This window comes from Lithobates pipiens, unplaced genomic scaffold, assembly GCF_037356315.1.
Source record: "Lithobates pipiens isolate NorthernLeopardFrog02 unplaced genomic scaffold, aLitPip1_a1.2 Scaffold_19, whole genome shotgun sequence".
Classification (NCBI taxonomy): Eukaryota; Metazoa; Chordata; class Amphibia; order Anura; family Ranidae; genus Lithobates; species Lithobates pipiens.
In genome coordinates, this window is record NW_027507764.1 from 65,009,114 (window position 1) to 65,028,949 (window position 19,836).

General features: G+C 44.5%; 1 protein-coding gene across 5 annotated transcripts in view; it reads right to left on the bottom strand.

The window, feature by feature from the left end:
* Positions 1–19,836, bottom strand: part of CDK14 (cyclin dependent kinase 14) — a 656,595-nt gene that overhangs the window by 543,456 nt on the left and 93,303 nt on the right. Inside the window, exon 1 of one of the 5 annotated variants that reach the window (XM_077490835.1) lies at positions 9,296–9,649. The exons of the other annotated variants lie outside the window; for them this stretch is intronic. The gene's annotated coding sequence lies outside the window, so the exon portion shown is untranslated. Of the gene's footprint in view, positions 1–9,295; positions 9,650–19,836 lie in introns of those variants that run through there. 5 annotated transcript variants of the gene reach the window in all.

Consider the following 19,836-nt stretch of genomic DNA (forward strand, 5'->3'; position numbering starts at 1 on the left):
CTGACCACGGTGTATTATGGCTGCTGAGGCCAGACACCGTGGTCAGTTTATGTGCCTCATCAGCAGCCTGCTATCTGTCTCCTCTCTGCTCCTGTGTCCTCCTCCCCCCTCCCCTCTCTCTGTGTGTGTGAGCCACCCCTCCCCTATCCTGCTGCTCTCATAACACTAACCTGTATACACCATCAGCACTGCCTCCTATTGCAGTGTCCCCTTATGTGAATAATTTATAAATATAAATGCTGTAAATACCTAATTTAAGAGCAGAGATTGCAATCACATGACCAGCCAGCTCTCTCCTCCTCCTCCTCCTCCTCCTCCTCCTCTCCTCCAGACTGACCTCAGAAGAGAAATCTCAGTCCCGCCCACTGCATCTCTCAGAGCAGGAAAAGAAAAAGCTGGGTGGTCATGTGATTGAAATCTCGGCTGTGAAATGAGGTATTTACAGCATTTATTTTTATAAAGCACACACAGAGGGGGATATTAAAATAGGAGGCAGTGCTGATGGTGTATACAGGTTAGAGTGGCCCATTCACACTTATGCATTGTGGCAATGCACCCAAAAATGCATGTTGCCACAATGCATGTGTGGCATTTTGCTTTGCCATTCATTGCAAATGGCACCCCATTGGGCAGTAGAGCAGTTCACAACAATGCATATATCACATAATGTGGTTTACATTATGAAAATTTTTTCATCCATTGTGGTGCAAACGCAGCCCATTCGTAGTATATATGCTGCCTTAAGGGCTCATTCAGATGGGCAATTACTGGGCAATTACTCTCGTCCTCCGGGCAGAGCCGCTGCTAGACGCATGTGTGTCCACCTCCAAGCTGCGTGTAGGCAGCCCATAGAAGTGGATGCATGAGCACAGACACAAGCACATGTGAAAGTTTGACATGTGGGCAGGAGCGGGTGCCCGGATCCGAATACCGACACCGCTCGTTCGGCTTTATTCACCCCAGTGTCAGATTTAGACTTTGGAGGCCCTTCAACATAGAAAATAAAGGAGTTGAGTTTAAGTTTTATGACAAATAAAAATGTAAAACGTAACCACTTGCAGACTGCTGCGGACAGGTGGCCCGCACAGGCAAAGTGATGTACCCGTACATTACTGCCTGCTTCCGGGTTTTGAGCATGTGCAAAGTAGGATGTATATCACTGATCACTGTATTAGTGTCACTGGTGATGTCAGTGGCAGCTAGTCAGCTCGCATACACCCAGCAACATTGGGGGTTAGTACCTCTGCAGGTGTGTTTACAGATTCTCATAGTGGATTTTACTATCCTTATTTTTCTGGCACCTGATTTTATGATATTTCCTTTAAAAAATAATTCTAGTGCGGATATTTATAATCAGATAGAACCCTCAAGAGTTTATTGCAGACTCAAATATTATATTTGCCCTACTGTATATACTATTTGAGGGTTATTTTTATTAGATAGAGCAGAAGGTGTAATAGCCCCTCTCCTACAACATAGTAAGAATAGCGCGACTCCAACTTCCCCGATATAGTCAGCTCCCCCAGCGTCGGTTAGTGTCAGATTGTCTGACAACATGGTCCGATCGGACATTTTCCGTCGGAATGTCCGACCATGTGTTCAAGGGCTTAGAGATGTCGTTTCCTGCCTGTTTAATTAACTTGCTTGTTTTTCCCAGAAGTCTGCACCAAGATACAAAAAAAAAAAAAAAAATAAATCTGATTTTTGTCATTCCTTGCAGCAAATTTTTTTTCTTCATTTTTCGCAAGATACTTCCAAAAATAAAAATCACGTCTAAGGGGATGCAGATCCTGCCACTTTCCTCATTGGAGCCCTGCACGTGCAGCAACTGCTTAACAATTATAAAACCACTCCCAAACAGACTTCACTGAGCACATGGACACAGACAGACTAACAGCCATTTCTTAAGAACAACAAAAAGTAGGAATCTGCAACAAAGTTTGTTAAAATCCCTGCAATGTATATAGATCACCCAGAAGGGAATGTTTTTTCCTCAACACAAGTGGATTTACTCTTTAAGGCATCACGTTCATTATGAATGGGCTGCCACTGCACCATAGGTAATGGAAAAAAAATAAAATAAAAAAAAGGGTCATGGACTTTTTTTTTTTCAAAAACACAGTAAACCACATTGTGCGGTATATTCATTGTGGCGCACTATGGTACATTGGGCACTGCTCTACCTCCTGACATCATCACACATATGGCTGGAACCAGAAGTGAGGCGTTTCTATAAATGTGGGGACTGTATTTTTGTCTTAAGGGGGCAATACATTTTTCTAAGCATACATTCTAGTGAACAGAGTTGTAGTGCTCTAAATATTTGTAAGTGGCATAATATTTATTGAATTAAAACCCATATTTACGAAATATGCCACACAATAGTTTTACCAGTCAAATGAAGCAGAAAGGGGAGCTTTCCCCTGTATGTGAAGACGGAGATGAAAGAAGGCGAGGTGTTGATACATCTGATGTACTCTAAAAGTGGACAGAGCCCAATTAAAGGGCAAGGCGCATTGACTGGTGACAATAGTAAACTGTGGTGAATATTTGATGTCAATTCACAGACACAGTTGGAGACATTTTTCTAATTTATTATTGCTATTGAGATTGTGAAGTAATCTTATTTCTAGACAATCGGGTTGATTTACTAAAGGCAAATAGACTGTGCACTTTGCAAGTGTAGTTGCTCCAGAGCTTAGTAAATTAAGTGAAGCTCTGTTTTCCCTCATCCAATCACGTGGCAAGCAAAAATGCTTTTTTTAATTTTTTTTTTTATTCTCCATGCATGTGATTGGGTATTTTTTGCATAGTGACTCTTTACCTCATTTACTAAATTCCAGAGCAACTGCACTTGCAATGCACAGTATATTTGCCTTTAGTAAATCAGCCCCATATTGTTTATTTGCATATGGTTTATAATTACAAAGTTATATGGTAAAAGTGATTGAAGGCTTATTATGCTGCACTTTTTGGATATGGATATCCCAGGAAATGTTAAGCAGCCCAAATCTGGCGAGCGGATGTTACAGCGCAGTGCAGTAGTGCAGAGATTTGGGCAACTTGGCCTTCTCTCAGATATCGCTCAAAGGCTGCTGACATCACCCTGGCCTAAGTGCTTAAGATAAAGGTGACTATAGTAAATAACTCCCCCCCCCCCAACATGTTTTGTCTTTTGTTTTGTTTTTGCAGCAATCTGAGATGGGCGGGGCCCAACTCAAAGTGGAACTTCAGTCATTTTTTCATCTTTCTATTAAATCTTATGCCTTTGTTAGTTTAACTTTGGATAGTAAAACATTATTTTTCAGCCAGTAAATACCTTATACAGCCCACTTCCCGTTTGTCTGGTCATTAGCCTATGCTTATGACATCATATCATGCACCGCTCTCACTCTCATGAGAGTTTGGCAGGAATGGAGGGGGGATGAGACATAAGAGGGCCAATGAGAGCTGCACGTCTGTGTAAATCCAGGAAGTGAACAGGCAGCAGCTTCAGCTGCCTACAGTTAAAATGGATGCAGAGGAGGAAGACTTCTGCAACATATTTGGCAAGTACAGGATCACAGTATATAGAAAATATGCAAAGTGGTTGGAGGGAAGCTTCAGAATGGCAAAGATGTTTTTATTAAAAATTATGTGAGCAGACTGCAGTTCTTCTTTAAGATCTCTTTACAGCAAGATCTGCTTTTATTTACTTATAATTTTTGGTTCTGTCAAATACTTTTATGTAAAATGACCTTGGCAGCCTTCCCTTGAACTGTGATGCTTAACAGTTCTGATCACACTGGTTTCATAGCCAAGAACTGTAAGGGCCCATTCACACCAGGGTGGTCCATTGCAGTGAACATTGTGTTGGGTGTTAACATGTGTTGCATTCATTTGAATGAGTTGCCTAATGCACCACAATGGGCAAAAAAAAACAACCTGCGGCATTTTTTCGAACACAGAGCAATGGACAGTAGGAGCGTTCTAGAAGTGCTCTGGGGTGTAATTCGCACGGAATGACACAGCAGCACATTAATGCATATAAACTTACATTACCGCAGCGCAGGGGAGTGAAAGGGACCCAAACTTTAACCTCAGCCCAAACCGTTAACCCGAATATGTTGCCACCCGCATAATTTATATGTAAAGTGGCAAAAGGGTGGGCTTTAACGGCCGCACACAGGCATAGCTTCCAACTGTCCCTGATTTGGAGCAATGTCCCTCTGTCCCTCATTCCTCCTCATTTGTCCCTCATTTTGGTCTGATCCATATAATTGTATATAAAATGCACTTTTTATCTTTCAAAAAGTGTTTTCCAGTGCTAAACCTTTCATCTGATTTCTAAATTGCTCCATTTGTACATTTTAAAAGCCAATATAAAGGAATAGTAGTGGTAAAAAAAATAAATAAATAAATAAAAGTCTGTGGATTTAATTAACCTTTTTTTTTGGTTAATTCTCCATTAAGGGGGTGTGGCAGGGGGTGTGTCCTATGCCTACATACATTTGTTAGTAGGTTTCCCTCATTCCCATCTCAAAATGTTGGGAGGTATGTGCAGGTGTTACTGGGCAGCTGTTTCTGTGCTGAGAGCGTGCACACCGCGCGCTCCCAGCACAGCGACCGACCTGTCAAAGCCAGCTGTGGATCCCCATCAACAAACAATAGCTGTTGGGACCAGCTTCCAATCATGTTGATCCAGAGAAAATCTGATTGCTTCTTAGGGGGATCAGGAAGGATTCTTTTTTTTCACTAAGTGAATTGGATCATGCTTTATTGGAGTTTTTTTTTGCCTTCCTCTGGGTTAACCATGGGTATAGGATTGTGTGTATGGAAGTTTTTAGTGTTTTTTTTCTCTCTCAGTGGGTTGAACTTAAATTGTAACTTCAGTAATTTTTTCATCTTTTGATCTATTAAATCTGGAATTGGATTGCTCTTCAGAGGGTACCACGTGTTAAACCCTGCGGCTAGGTTCACACATACGCGATGTGGGAACCAGCGCAATTCCAGCACCGATTCCTGCATTGCATCTCCCTCGCAGTCAGTTCAAACTGCCCTCTGCAAAACGCAGCGGGTGTCATTACAATGTTATGGACAAATGGAAGAAACACAAAGTAACTGTCAGACTTCCATGGTCTGGGGCTCAATGCAAGATACCAACAGTGAGGAAACAGCCCAGAACTCCACGGGAGAATCTTGTCATTGATCTCAAGGCAACTGGGACCATAGTCACCAAGAATACAATTGGTAACACACTACACCGTGAAGGACTGAAATCCTGAAGCACCCACAAGGTTTCCCTGCTCAAGAAAGCACATGTACAGGACGGTCTGAAGTTTGCCAATGAACATCTGAATGATTCAGAGGAGAACTGGGTGATCGCATTGTGGTCAGATGAGACCAAAATCAAGCTCTTTGGCATCAACTCAACTCACCGTGTTTGGAGGAGGAGGAATGCTGCCTTTGACCCCAAGAACACTATCCCCACAGCCAAACATGGAGGTGGAAACATTATGCTTTGGTGGAGTTTTTCTGCTAAGGGGACAGGACAACTTCATCACATCAAAGAGATGGACGGGGCCATGTACCATCAAATCTTGGGTGAGAACCTCCTTCCCTCAGCCAGGGCATTGAAAATGGGTTGTGGATGGGTATTCCAGCATGACAATGACCTAAAACACACGGCCAAGGCAACAAAGAAGTGGCTCAAGAAGAAGCACAGTAAGGTCCTGGAGTTGCCTCGCCAGTCTACAGACCTTAATCCCACAGAAAATATGTAGAGAGAGCTGAAGGTTTGAGTTACCAAATATCAGCCTCAAAACCTTAATCACTCGGAGAGGATCTACAGAGGAGCGGGACAAAAACCCCTGGTTGTGGATGTGGGCAAACCTGGTAGCCAACTACAACAAACGTCTGACCTCTGATTGTCAACAAGGGTTTTGCCACCAAGTACTAAGTCATGTTTTACGAAGGGGTCAAATACTTATATTTCACTCATTAAAATGCAAATCAATTTATAACTTTGAAACGTTTTTCTGGCTAGCTGTTGTTCTGTCTCTCACAGTTAAACTAAACCTACCATTAAAACTATAGACTGATCATTTCTTTGTCAGTAGAGCAAACGTACAAAATCAGCAGGGGATCAAATACTTTTTCCCTTCACTGTATACCCAAGAACAAAAATGTAATGTTGCCGTTTACAGTCCTTAGAATTGGTAGCTGCATTTGTTTTTTTTTCACGTCCGGTGACTCTCCAGCAGCAATAATTGGAGATTTTGACAAGTTGCCAGTTTTCACAGAGCACCGGCAGCGTTTACAGTACGGTATACCATATAACAAGTGGACATTGTTAGTCCGCCCGATACTAGCCAACAACATGGCTGCCTGCAAGGCGGCAACAATTTTCCTTTTTACCCGGTGTTCTGTCAAAACAGCCAGCTCGTCATGTACCGTACTGTATACATGCCCGGTGTTGTGTGAAAACAGGCAACTCATCGAAACCTCCAATTATTGGTGCTGGAGAGTCACCGGAAGTGACGCGATTTGGTATTTTGGCAAGTTGCGGTTTTCAGTAGAACACCCCCTCCAATGGAGATGGAGATACAGACACGTTATAAGTCTGTATCAGAAGAGCAGCCTAGGGAGACAGCCTCAGCTCCCTCCAGGGATACAATGGAGGAGTGACGTAGCCACCCAGGAAGTATGGCATTTTCAGGATTGGCAGGTAAAAAATAAAGCAAAAGAAACTAAAGCAAAAAAAAATTAAAAAAGAGAACGAACAACTAGTGCAGCTACCATACTAAGTACTAGTAAGCTGCAATATATTACATTTTCAGTTTTTAGTTTAGATTGCTTTTTTAGGTTTAATATCGCTTTAAAATCTAACAATTATTATATTGCAGCTTACCAATTCTTAGATGTGATGGCTGCATTAGATTTCTTTTTTTTTCCCTCTTTCTTCTATTTTAAACTGTCGATCCAGCTAGCAAGTCCGTTTTCAAAAGCACAAACTTCCAGATGAATCAATCAGTCTCGATTTCAGCTTTGACATTCAGATGGTAGGGTCAGAATTTGGCATAAACAAGAAAAGATCCATCCTGCCTTGTATCAATGGTTCAGGCTGGTGGTGGTGGTGTAATGGTGTGGGGGATATTTTCTTGGCACACTTTGGGCCCCTAAATACCAATTGAGCATAGTTTAAACACCACGGCCTACCTGAGTATTGTTGCTGACCATGCCCATCCCTTTATGACTACAGTGTCCCCATCTTCTGATGGCTCCTTCCAGCAGGATAATGTCACAAAGCTCCAATCATCTCCCCACTGGACAATGAGGTCACTGAACTCCAATGGCCTCCACACTCACCACATCTCATCCAATAGAGCAGTGGTTATTAACCTGTTTTCAGTCAAGGCACCCTTTAAAATTATTATTATTATACTATGGACAGTCTTGAGGCACCCCATTCTAAAGTGTAAAAAAACAATTCTAATAGTTTTACATAATGCATCAACATCAGGACACCCAACAGAGGTGATTTATTCTCCAAAGCTAATACACTTTTGCAACCTGGTGCCGTCTAGTATTCCAGTGTTTTTCTCCCTTAGTTTTTCTCCATCACTCAGCTAATGAGACCCCAAAGCTGATGGGGAGGGGCAGGGGAGAGTCAAACGAGCAATGCTATGCAGGCAACTGACATCCTCCTTAACATATGATGGCATTGGTCATTAGGAGGTTGGCAGCTAGAAAGGTTGTAACGGTGTACAATGAAAACCTGTGGCTTTGTGCAACTATAAGGCAGTTTTCATCTACCCACCGGCTTGTATAGAATTTTGGGGCAATTTTTAGGCATTTTGCTAAGGCACCCCCCAGTGGCGTTGCTAGGGGGTGGCTTTTGTGGCTATAGCCCAGAGTCTATGCAGGGGTCCCCAAGGGGAGGGGAGGCTCTCTGGGGGACCCTGATGCAAGGGGGTGGAGAGAGAGAGAGAGAGAGAGAGAGAGAGAGAGAGAGAGAGAGAGAGAGAGAGAGAGAGAGAGAGAGAGAGAGAGAGAGAGAGAGAGAGAGAGAGAGAGAGAGAGAGAGAGAGAGAGAGAGAGAGAGAGAGAGAGAGAGAGAGAGAGAGAGAGAGAGAGAGAGAGAGAGAGAGAGAGAGAGAGAGAGAGAGAGAGAGAGAGAGAGAGAGAGAGAGAGAGAGAGAGACATTACTGTATATACATGTGTATGCCCACCCAAGCATAGGGCTCTCTTTACTACGCTGCTATGGGCTCTAGCCCCAGATATTTTGTAGACCTAGCAACGCCCCTGGGCACCCCTAAGGCTGAGTTCACACCGCAGCATGGAGCGGCTCACAGCAGGGGTGAATTTTGGGCTGAATGGGGACCTGCAAACGGACCAGAAGACGCACAGGGCTCTGTGCAATTCGCACTGGAGCTGCTCCGGGAAGCTGTGTGAACCGGCTCCATAGAGAGCCGGTCACAATCCCACCCACATCCGATTCGCAATAGTGTAAACCCAGCTTGAAGAAACCTCAAGGTACCCTGGTTGAAAAAGGGTGCAATAAAGCACCTTTGGGATGTGGTGGAACGGGAGATTTGCATCATGGACATGCAGCCGACAAATCTGCAGCAACTGTGTAATGCTATCATGTCACTATGGACCAAAATCTGTAAGGTTTCCAGCACCTTGTTAAATCTACATCACGAAGAATTAAGGCAGTTCTGAAGGCAAAAAGGGGGTCCGACCCCATACTAGCAAGGTGTACCTAATAAAGTAAATGTCCGGCGAGTGTGTTACCGGTACAGGAAGCATCCAGAGGGAACCCACCCCGACAAGAGGAGAGCTTGCAAACCGCCCCTGATGTCAACTGAACCCAGAATCCCAGCGCTGCAAAGCTTCCCGAATCTATGGTGTCATCCGACTGCTGTAGGTTATTGTATTCGCCAGATTATCCCATTGAAAAGCTCAGAATACAGTAGATTGATAGTGGCTTGGGATCGATCATACAACCCGGAAAATTATAAATTTTTTGTCTTTAAAATGATTGCCATGTTTTTTGTTTTTTTTATATAAAATAGAGAAGCGGTGGAGCGAGGTGTACCCCCCGAGGGATTGGAAGCCGAGAACTGGATCACATTTACTCTTCCGCTTTGAATAATTTAATATCAGGCTTTGCATGGAAGCGGCCGTGTTGCACGGTTTTAAGGCGTGGGATCTGTGGATCGCCTGCACGGCGTATGGAAGGAATAGGTGTGTGCCTGGGGTGGTGGTGGGGAGGGGGGGGATTTACGTGCAGCTTAATAAACCATGACTCACCGTTGTGCTGTGCCCCTCTCTCTGTCCGATTCACCTGCAACTCTTCAGCATGTCCCCCCTTCGCTGTCAGCGATTGCAGTAAGGCCAGGCTGGGCTGAGCGAATGAATTCACAACATGCTGGTGCTGAGCGAAGGAAGGGGGAAGGATGTACTACACGGCTCAGAGAGAGAGGGGGAAATCACAAGCTGCAAACAGGGAGATCTCAGCAGGTGGCCAATTCTCAAAGGATGCCGAGGCATCACGTCTAACCCTCGTATAGACAAAAATAAATAATACGGCATTCCCTGAGCCGGCCGGCCAGCCGTGGGGGGCTCTGCTGCCTTAGCAGGGATTTCTTGGAGCAGGGGGACGAGGATGGACTTGCCTTGTAGTGTACGAAAAGGAAAGCCGACTGCAAAAAAAATACAGTCCCTGCAGTAGTAATGCAGCCAGGATACACGTGAATTCTGCCACTTCGGGAGGCAAGCCTTCAGGCTGCAATCACACCTTAGTGTAGCATCTGAGTGTTTATGTGCATTTTTACGTGCAATTTTAGTGCGTTTTTATACAGATTTTTTTTTATTATTTTTATTAACCAGAAGGAAAAAAAAAAACACAACTATCTGTTGCATCATTTGTTGCTAGGTACTTCAGCTTTTTACATTCACTTTTATTTCTTTTTTTTCATTATTCATTTATTTTCGGAAGAGGTTAGGAGTCCAGATTAGGTTAGGGTTAGGATTAGCGGCTATTGCCGGCAATGGCACTGCCCGAATCAGTAGTTCCTGTACTACTTTTGGCGACTTTAGGGGGCAATTTTGAATAGGCACCTGTTTGTCAAATCACCCCCCCCCCCCCCCCACAAGTCAGACTGCATTGCCAGTTTGAAATCATAGTTACATAGTAAGGCTGAATAAAGACACCACCAGTCCATCCAGTTCATCCTAAGTGAGTGTCTACAATTGTCCCTATCCCTGTACATTGCACATTCACATCAGTCCCCATTCATATACTAAGGCCAATTTTGGACAGAAGCCATTTAACCTCCCTGCATGTCTTTGGAGTGTGGGAGGAAACCAGAGTACCTGGAGGAACCCTACACAGGCACAGGGAGAACATGCAAACTCCAGGCAGGTAGTGTCGTGGTTGGGATTTGAACCAATGACCCTTTTTACTGCTAGGCGAGAGTGCTACCCACTACACCGCTGTGCCGACAAATCGTGCAAGTTCAGCTGAACTCGCACAATTTCAAGCGCGCCCTCAACGTGAACCCAGGCTAAGGATTGGTTCACACCTGCAGGTGCGTGTGGGGCAGCCCATTCATTTCAATGGACTGCCATTATGCGCAAGAAATGTGGAAAAGAACCCCACTGCAGTAGTAATGCAGCCGAAGGGTAAACATGAATTCTGCCACTTATAGGCAAGCCTATAAGAAAGAGGACCTGTCACTTGCAGGCGGTTGTAATTACTTTTCCTGCCATAATAGCACATCTTTATTCATAGTAAGGCTCATGGGCAAAAAATATGCCACTGTTAAAAAGGATTTTTTTTTTTTTTTTTTTTTTTAGCCTGTGGGTTGTGAAAACACTCCAAAAACTCCACCTGGTGCAAAAAAAAAAAAAGAAAAATGAAAAATGTGCACACCAAAAAGTGCACGGGGTGTACATATAGTCCTCCTCCGAAGAGAAGGGACCTCTGCCCTGATCCCCCGAGGGGGTTAGGCTCCAGACGGGGACTAGGTCACTTCACATGGTCCATCTGGCCGAAACCAGACGGACACCGTTCTCTGAGAGATCTGCCGAAACAGACCATCCCAAGTACTAGGTGGGGCTCCCCCAAAGAGAGACCCCATGAGAGAGGACAAACCAAGCCAGAAGGTCATGTCCACCCCTCCCAAGCCGTTCAGGGTAGGCCCGAGGACCTACACCCTAATAATGAAACGTGAAATGTGTACAAACCCAACAACCAAAAAAAAAAAATTAAAAAAAATAAATAAAAACACCACCATTAAGTGACAGACACAACAAACATAAAAAAGGTGAGGAAAAGAGAAGTGCAGAAAGTGCTAGGTGCCATTGTGCAGTGCAATGGCCGGCCTTCCGGGCAGGAATAAAAATTCCTCTGTTCCTTGCCAAAGGGCCCGGTCCAAGAGGCAGGTGTGAAAAAAGTTATAATGCAGTGACCTAGGTCCCATAACGCAAAGTGACCCTCACTCACAGTGAGATTATTTGGATTGCCACTCCAGGTGCACATGCACCTTGGGCTTTCTTTGGGACCCTGGGAGTTTTTCCAGTACCCCTGGGACACCTCCCTGGGGTCACATCACCAGCTGCTCCTTCCAACTCCCAGCCATTGGCCAGACAGATGCAGCCATCCTTACCAAGTTAGGGAGATTTCTGTGTGAAACCGGAGACAAGCCTGGCGATCCCACTTCCCGATCCAGGCAATTGAATAGCAGTACAGAGGACATGTCAGCACTCTGGGTGTAAGCTGAAGTCAGCAAGTGCTGGCTTAGGACTCCACAATCTGCCGGCACATTGTGCCTATAGAATAATACAGTATTGATCCAAGAACTCCTTTTGCACATGACAGTTTCCCTTTAAGAGAACCTGTTGCCTGCCTACCTGCACTGAGTTGAATGAGGTTGAATAAGAAAATGCAAAATACTCAGTTAATATCTAACCAGCAAAACATGCAAACAAGTGGGAAAAACGAGCGCACAGAGCAGAGTCCCAGATGTCTGATTGCTTTTACATATATATATATATATATATATATATGCAAACGTGTATGCAAATGGGCGATTTCAGCTTCAGCTTTTTCCTAAACACCCATAATATTTTTCTTCTGCCTGGCCTCCTAGTAAGATGGAACCTGGCATGGAGCCCACCTGCTTCAAAATGCAGCTTTTGCATTCTATAGGTCTGAATGATACCATTAACATAAGAGGCACTTAAAGAAAAACTCTGCATGTACCCTATTCCTGAACTCTGTGCCTGGCACGCTCCTGAACTCTGTATGGAACCTGGCATGGAGCCCACCTGCTTCAAAATGCAGATTTTGCATTCTATAGGATTTAATGTTACCATTAACATAGAGGCACCTAATGAAAAGACTGGAAGTACTGCGCCCCTGGACTCTGCTTGTTTATATATATATACATTGATAGGTATATTATGCCCCCCTGAGGTCATATCCATGTAAATTGTGGGCAGCCGGCTGCGACTCCTTGTGGCTTCATCGCCAGCTTTCCACTGTCTATACGCAAGCCACTCTGAACTTTCGGAATGGTGCCACAGTCTTCCGAGACCTGTGACATGTCCCAGAAAGTTGAGGGAGGGAGATCCGCTGCAGCCATCAGGCCAGAAGTGGGAGCAGGTACCTGTCAAAACCAGATATCTGATTTAAAAAACAAAAAGATCATGCCCCAGCCTCTGTGCCGATGCATGATCTGCTGATCGCTGGTGCAATGCTTTACAGGCTCCTGCAACAAAAATAATTGACCTGAAATGTGTGCTTATTTTTTTTTTTTTAAATGAACATATCCTTTAAGTTGGCCATACACCAACACTAATGCTGTACATATGGACAATACTCCCACTGCGCCTATTGTATTTTGACAGCCGACATCGCCAGATGTCAAAATACCCAAACAATAGTTGCACAGCCACATTTCAGCCAACAAATTTTTGGCTGGCTCCTTCAATTTTTCAAATCAAGGGAGGTCTGGAAGGAGGCTTAGGGCCACCCACTAAGCAAATTTCAGCCGGTTCCTCAGGAACCAGACAAAATTCATACAGTGTACGGCCAAGCTTTAAACAAAGCTATATGGATGAATGGTTGGACAGGAGGTAACCAACAGGGCCACTCATTGAGGAAATTGTGGCCAGTTCACAGCTGGTTCATCAAGAACCAGCCACAATTTGAACAGTGTACGGCCAAGCTATAGACAAAGCTATATGGATGTAATGGTTGGGCAGGAAGTGGCCAACAGCTGTGAAATTGTGGCCGGCTCACAGCTGGTTCACCGGGAACCATGCAACGTTTGTACAGTGTATGGCCAAGCTCTAGACAAAGCTATGTGGCTGAATGGTCCATGTGACAGCATTTAAAAACACAGGCCCTGGAATTCATATATAAAAAAAAAAAAAAAAAGTCGTATACCAGTGCCTCACAATCTTATTTAGACCAGGACCTGGTAAATTCTTCCAAAACCTCAAATGGCCCCAAACGGTAAGAAGAAGAAAAGAATGCAAATACAAAATATGTATTGAAATGCTGGTAGGTTCTGGATGGGGCTCAGTTTTGCTATGGGGCTAGGTGGTAGACTTGGTGACCTTGTAAGGGATGACGTTTTTGGGATGCGCTGGGGGTAACTGTGGGGGCTACTGCAGAGAGACAATGAGTCTAGTAGTATTTTCACAAGTACTCGTAACAATGTTCTGATACCCTAAAACGATACCTTCGCGGTGCGATTTGAGCCTATGAATGAATAAGCTCAATTCGCAAAGCAAAGAATCGCATGAAATTTGACTGAGAATCAAATGCGATTTCCAGCACTGCTGCTGTGTGAATCCAGGCTTGTCATAGCGATTTCAGCCTGGGTTCAAACAGGAGCGGTGGGGAAACCACATGTGATTCTGCCATTCATTGTGTATGGATTCAAACTGCACCGCAAAGGTATCGGTACTCGGTAGAGGCGAGTACTTGAAGTATTGGTACGCATACTCGCCAATAAAAATATGGCAATCGGTGCAACCCTACTCTCCAGGAGGGGGCTGGAGTGTACTACTGGAGTTTGAGGGACACTGTAGGAGACTGGGGGCATTTAAGGGGGCTGAAGTGAAGGGGCACTGCAGGACATTATGGTTGATGGTAGCACTGTGGCAAGGCCTCACGCACACTGGTGCTGTTAAACTGACGTCTTTGTGAGTTTGGGCGTTTTGTTTTTCTTGTTTTGTTTTTTAACTGCCCTTAAACTCCCCTCTGTGTTATCCTGTGTTTCCATGCACACATGGATGTTTTTAGCAGTTTATCAGCAGAGGCGTTTATGGGCTGTTGTCGAAACGCCCTAAAATCGTGCTCAAGAGCAGTTCTGACCACAAAAAATGCCCATAAGCTCTAGGCACATTTAGCACTTCAACATTCATTTATCTCAATGGACAGAATAAAAATTCTGGCCAATGAAATAAATTAGGGGATTTTCAACTGGCTGGTGGATCAAGAGAAGGGAGGCTTCAGCCCGGGAGTGGGCCATGGCCAGTTTATTGAGAACCACTGTTGTAGACGCTCATTAGAGATCTGTCTCCAGTCCGTGCAACAAATGTCGCAAACTGGGGATTCATGCAACAGTCTGATTTACCTCCGCTTTTTCTTATCGATATGTCGGTATTTCTTAAAGAGGAACTGCAGTCTGTGCACATAATTTGTAATAAAAACATCTTTGCCATTCTGAAGCTTCCCTCCAACCACTTTGCATATTATTTTATATATACTGTAATTCTGTACTTACCAAATATGCTGCAGAAATCTCCCTCCACTGAGTCTAGCTACAGCCATTTTAACTGTGGGCAGCTGACGCTGCCTGTTCACTTTCTGGATTTACACACCTCCAGCTCTGCAGCTCACATTGCCCCATATTCAGGGCCGGGACAAGGGGTGGGCAAGAGGGGAGGCTGCCCCTGGCGCAATGGTTTATTGCAGGGGTAGGGGGCACCCTGACCCCAACGGAAAAAGGGCGCAGTTTGGCATCTTTGCCCTGGGCGCTGCCCATATCCCCTGCCCCCCCTACCTGGAAAACTCTCATGAAAGTGAGAGAGAGCTGTGCATGAGATCACAAGCCTAGGCTTTTTACCAGACAAGGAACAGGAAGTGGGCTGTATAAGTAATTTACTGGCAGAAAAATGCTTTTTTTTTTACTATCCAAAGTTAAAACAAGGGCAGAAGATTCAATAGATGGAAAGTTGAAAAAAATGACTGAAGTTCCACTTTAATTTGTCACTGCCATAGCGCAAGGACACAAAGGGGGTTATTTACTTTGCACTGAAAGTGCGCCTGGAAGTGCGGTCGCTGTAAATTAAAGGGGTAGATCTGAAATGAGGGGAAGCTCAGCTGATTTTATCATCCAATCATGTGCAAGCTAGCATGCTGTTTATTTTCCTTGCATGTCCCCCTCGGATCTACAGTGACTTTACTTCCAAGTGCACTTTCAGTGCAAAGTGGAGTTTCCTTTGGTAAATAACCCCCAAAGTGTTGCACATAGGAACTACCTGAATTGTTTGCACATGGCGGAAATGGCAAGAAAACTTGTGCGGCTTTCATGAATTTGGCACAGGACTTTCCAATGTGGCCATACGGCCAGAAAAGTGTTTAAAATGCTTTATTGAATCGCCCCAGGTTGTTCTAAAAGCAGTGGTCTCCAAACTGCGGCCCTTTGCTGGCTTATATCTGGCCCTTGGGGCACTATTTTTCCAATGGGATAGAATTCCCCCCAATGACACCAAAGATGGGGCACAGTTCCCCCCAATGACACCAAAGATGGGGCACAGTTCCCCCCCCAATGACACCAAAGATGGGGCACAGTTCCCCCCCCCAATGACACCAAAGATGGGGCACAGTTCCCCCCCCAATGACACCAAAGATGGGGCACAGTTCCCCCCCCAATGACACCAAAGATGGGGCACAGTTCCCCCCCCAATGACACCAAAGATGGGGCACAGTTCCCCCCCCAATGACACCAAAGATGGGGCACAGTTCCCCCCCCAATGACACCAAAGATGGGGCACAGTTCCCCCCCCAATGACACCAAAGATGGGACACAGTTCCCCCCCCAATGACACCAAAGATGGGACACAGTTCCCCCCCCAATGACACCAAAGATGGGGCACAATTCCCCCCAATGACACCAAAGATGGGGCACAATTCCCCCCAATGACACCAAAGATGGGGCACAATTCCTCCCAATGACACCAACGATGGGGCCCAATGTCACCAATGATAGGTCACAACTCCTCCCAAAAACACCCAACAACGGGGCGCAATTCCACCCAATGACACAAACTATGGGACTCTATTCCTCCCACTGACACCAAAGATGGGGCATTGTTTATTCCCATTGATGTCAGCACTTTTTCAATTTACAATGGTCACAGTCCAGCCCCCCTTAAGTCTGAAGTGCAGTAAACTAGCCCTTTGTTTAGAAAGTTTGGGGACCCCTGTTCTAAAGCTGTGATGATGCTACACAGCTGCCCAATCATGATTGTAGGATGGTACTGAAAAATCATTTAAAATCAGAGGCATGCAGGCCATCGAGAGGATTATTTTTTTCCCTGAGCCTGGCAGGAAAGAAAATAGTGTCATTAGAAAAGAAATGAAGTTAATAACAACCTGCACTTTTACTTGCAAAAGGCCTCAGATTGTTATCCAACTACAAACAGTATATTCGCATAATGGCAGAGAGCAAAATTGTCACCAGGGAGCCATACCATTTAACTTAAGTCATAACTAGCAGCCAAGACCAGCTCAGCACAGCGTGAGTGGAAGAATCTACAGACTATGTTCTGCAAAGACCACGAAAACCTGGAATGTGGTAAACGGAACCATATGTGCTTTTATTTTATCCAAATTCGGGGTATAGTGACAGACATTCCCTCCCCATGGTGACAAAACCCATAAACCTCATTTACACTTGTGGTTAAAGGGCAGTAAAAAACACACAACCTGAAGACCCGTGTTGGCCCATACATGGACTCTTTATAGTAAAAAAAGATCTACATCGACTTATGCATGGGCACCTTTACTAAAAGGGGCAGCTAAGGAGGCATTTTGTGTTATCACACATATATACACATATACATTCATACATACACACACACACACACACACACACACACACACACACACACACAGTATCTCACAAAAAAAGAGTACACCCCTCACATTTTTGTAAATATTTTATTCTATCTTTTCATGTGACAACACTGAAGAAATTACACTTTGCTACAATGTAAAGTAGTGAGTGTACAGCTTGTATAACAGTGTAAATTTGCTGCCCCCTCAAAATAAAAACGCACACCCATTAATGTATAAACTGCTGGCAACAAAAGTGAATACACCCCTAAGTGAAAATGTCCAAATTGGGACCAATTAGCCATTTTCCCTCCCTGGTGTCATGTGACTTGTTAGTGTTACAAGGTCTCAGGTGTGAATGGGGAGCAGGTGTGTTAAATTTGGTGTTATCGCTCTCACTCTCTCATACTGGTCACTGGATGTTCAACATGACACCCCATGGCAAAGAACTCTCTGAGGATCTGAAAAAAAGAATTGTTGCTCTACATAAAGATGGCCTAGGCTGTAAGAAGATTTCCAAGACCCTGAAACTGAGCTACAGCTCGGTGGCCAAGACCATACAGCGGTTTAACAGGACAGGTTCTACTCAGAACAGGCCTCACCATGGTCGACCATAGAAGTTGAGTGCACGTGCTCAGCGTCATATCCCGAGGATAGACGTATGAGTTCTGCCAGCAATGCTGCAGAGGTTGAAGAGGTGAAGGGTCAGCCTGTCAGTGTTCAGAATATACGCCGCACACTGCATCAATTTGGTCTGCATGGCTGTCGTCCCAGAAGGAAGCCTCTTCTAAAGATGATGCACAAGAAAGGCCGCAAACAGTTTGCTGAAGACAAGCAGACTAAGGGCATGGATTACTGGAACCATGTCCTGTGGTCTGATGAGACCGAGATAAACTTATTTGGTTCAGATGGTGTGAAGCGTGTGTGGCGGCAACCAGGTGAGGAGTACAAAGATAAGTGTGTCTTGCCTACAGTCAAACATGGTGGTGGGAGTGTCATGGTCTGGGGCTGCATGAATGCTGCCGACACTGGGGAGCTACAGATCATTGAGGGAACCATGAATGCCAACATGTACTGTGACACACTGAAGCAGAGCATGATCCCCTTCCTTTGTAAGCTGGACCACAGGGCAGTATTCCAACACGAACAACCTCCAAGAAGACCACTGCCTTGCTAAAGAAGCTGAGGGTAAAAGGTGAAGGTCTCTAACATCCACCAGCTCCATGATGTCATCATGGAGGAGTGGAAGAGGACTGTGAAGCGAGAGAGAGAGAATACATATATATACACACGACCAGTGTAAATAATATGTAGTAAGCTCCGATGTGCCTCCTTAGTAGTACTGCACAGTGGTTGTGTATCATCGCAGCATCTCTCTTAATAAAAGTCTACCAGTTATGTGTGACTGATTGAAACCACTCCATGTCCTTGTGATTTGATATCAGTCATTACTCAGAGTCTGAATGGTTGCAATGCAATACAGATAGCCAAAAGAGGGACAATCTGCAATAATGTGAATATGGTACAGCAAGCAAAATATATAAAAAAAAAAAAAACTTCCATCTAACGGTTTTATATATTACTCTAAACTGAAAACACGTATCACTGAAAACACATTGAAAACCTCCTTTAAAGGGAAGCTATAGAGTACTGGAGCTTTGCTTAGTCAGACATGGAATCCTTTTATCTTCCCAGCCGCAGGATTTCTCGCAGTTGGCGGACGTTACCCGGCCGAATCCTCAGAAAGACTGATGACCATGACACAATTCTTAGCACAAACTCCCTCCAGTAAATATAACTCAAGTAGCGGGGGGATTATTCGTCTCCATTGAGGGTCCCTTCTGTCCTACATGCTGCAATGATGTCTATCAGCACATAAATCCTATTAATATACTGTGCATAGGGGAAGGGCAGCTGGAACAGGTGTGGGATTAGAAAGCCAGTTTGGTTTAATTGAAAGCAACTCTATCTAACCTTAGAGAGGCCACTCAGAATGTTAATTAATGACTGGTCGGGGGGGAGAAAGTTTAATGGCACCGCTAAGGAAACAGGCAAATATTTCGGCATGTTTAAAAAGAAAATTTCCAAAAATGTGCAGTGCGTGTTTGTGTATATGGGTGTGTAGGTTACATACCAATGCAGGGAGCCTGCTAAGGCCTATGATTAAAGTGGATGTAAACCCGAAATAAAAAAATAAAAAATTATGTCATAATGTAGAGTATACGATTTCCTATCATTTGAGCCCAGTCTTGCCACAAAGAGTTAATCCAGCTCTGAGCAATCCTCTTATTGTTCAGTGAGATAAATCCTGACAAACAGAAAAACTTTATCAAATCCTCCCCCTTGCTGTGAGTGACAGGTGATTTACATATCTCGTGCACTAGCCTAAGACATGCATTATTTTTTTAATTCCCTCCCACTCCTTTCTTCTGCTGCTCTGCAAGGATTGGCTGTTCCACACCTCAGCATGATTTTTCATGCTGAAGTCATGTGGGGACTTTTCTGGGTTTTGACTGGATGTTCGTGATCATAGCAGAAGTTCAGTGTAAGAAATACACAGGAGAAAATGCATGTTGATAAGGGGAGTGTGTCATAGAAATTTTGGCCGTACGTAGAGCACACAGCCAAATATCCTGTTTCTAATAACATTTCCGTCTTAATGATATAATACTTTACCTTACAACCCACTCATGCAAATGAACAGACATGACCG